The following is a 350-nucleotide window of genomic DNA, read 5'->3' as shown; positions in this document are numbered from 1 at the left end:
AAGACTCTAGAGTCCTAAAGATTGTTATATTAATTGTTGCAAAAGAGGATTGTTATTCTTATTAATTGTTGTAAATGAGAATTGTTTTTCATATAAATTGTTGCAAATGTGGATTGTTATTCGTATTAATTGTTGCAAATGAGTATTGTTTTCCATGTGATTTGTTGTAAATGAGTCTTGTACAAAATCAAAGGCGAAAATTAAGTGCTGACTCACCTCTTGGGATGTCGCCGAAAGAGGCCTCTCATCCTGCACCGGCGTCTCTTCGAATGTGAAAGCTAGAAGGATTATCTCTACTCATGCTACGAAAATATACGAGTGAGTGACAAGTATATATATCTTTACTTTTA

The sequence above is a fragment of the Penaeus monodon genome, chromosome 22 (assembly GCF_015228065.2).
Source record: "Penaeus monodon isolate SGIC_2016 chromosome 22, NSTDA_Pmon_1, whole genome shotgun sequence".
Lineage (NCBI taxonomy): Eukaryota > Metazoa > Arthropoda > Malacostraca > Decapoda > Penaeidae > Penaeus > Penaeus monodon.
This window is presented reverse-complemented; position numbering follows the sequence as displayed.